Genomic DNA, 1,527 nt, shown 5'->3' with positions numbered 1-1,527 from the left:
GATGCACCGCATTCAGGTCAATGAGCGCCTTATTTGAACGGCTAAAGTTGTGGTGGGTTTCAGTCACAGGTAAAATGACGTCATGGGTAAATGAAAAGTCACGAGCTCTTTATTTAGGATATCTAACAGGACTGAGTGTGTTTCACACCTCTCCCTTCTTCTACACAATTGCGTAGGTGATATTCTCTCGAAACGTTTTGGTTACCGCGTCCAACCCCCGCATTGGTATTCGTACATTCCCGCCGAACGGTTTGCACCACTGCTGCGCCTTACGCGGCTGCCACTCGTATTTGAGTGATTGATTGAAATTTGAAGTTTATTTGGCAGAATGGCGTACATGGTGCCGAGGCTAAAGGTGACGTAAATGTCGCCTGACTTGACCTCTGGCTCCCAGTGACACTGGCAGCACAGACAGCGTTTCAAGCTTGGAAACGTTTCACATAAAAAAAGAAAAAGAAGGAAGAAAAGAAAAAAACAGGAAGAAAAAAAAGGGACAATAAGATAGCAACACAGAGTTATACAATAACCAACATTTCACACGAGAATTAGCAGGATTACACTAATACATACATTGTAGCCAGCAAACAAAAGCCAGCAAACAAATTGGGTTGCATAGTTTACTATCCAAATAAACACTACATAAACAGATGCAAAGAGCATGAAGGTAGCAAATCAGGTCAATTTAAGTCATAATAAATTCATAAAGTAAAGGTTAATTTGCTTTTTTAATGAATATAAACACCTGCAACAATCAATAAGGCCTATTATGTCGGGATGATAGTTTAAAAGATTTGGTATCTGCCATTCTAACAGCTGGGTACCATAATTAGTCCTGATCCTGTTTTTCTTGAAAACAGTATGCCGAAAGCTGTAGTGTGGATGAGTGGCTGTGTACTGTAAGAGAAAGGATTCTCGGTCACTTATATAGGTAAGGCATATGGTCTCAGCTAACTTAAATTCGTACATATAATGAATACTAATATTTAAATTTTGTGCGAAAAAAGGTAAGGTATCAACAGCCATAGGCAAGTTATTGATAAAACGAATACCCCTTTTCTGAATCGAAACGAGAAAGTTAAGGTTGCACTTAGAAGTAACACCCCAAACCAACAGACAATATTGCAAACGAGAATGAACAAGCGAGAAATTCAGTTGACGCTTTACAGGTGTTGGTAAGAAAGGACGCAGTTTATTTAATACTCCAATGAATTGTGCGGTCTTGTGTTTAATAAAATCAACATGGTGATTCCAAAGAAGATCTTTATAAAAGAAAACACCTAAAAAAATGCCGGACTGTTGCAGTGCTCTTTAATGAGCCTGGCTTCCCGGTTAACACCAGTTTTGATTTGTGCAGGGAAACTATTTCTCGGATTTGAAGTAATGAAAACCGCCCTGGAATTCTTTATTGCACAGCTCTAGCTGTAAGCCTTTTACGTTACCTCGTGCAGCAAGAAATACCAGCTTAAAGACATTTTTTCTCTTTTTTAAGAAATTAAGGTAAGCAGCGTGTGTATTGCATTTTCCTAA

Source organism: Haemaphysalis longicornis, unplaced genomic scaffold (assembly GCF_048455015.1).
Source record: "Haemaphysalis longicornis isolate Haplotype H1 unplaced genomic scaffold, Haemaphysalis longicornis Haplotype H1 scaffold_4, whole genome shotgun sequence".
In the NCBI taxonomy this organism is placed as follows: Eukaryota; Metazoa; Arthropoda; class Arachnida; order Ixodida; family Ixodidae; genus Haemaphysalis; species Haemaphysalis longicornis.
Note: the sequence above shows the minus strand (reverse complement) of the source record.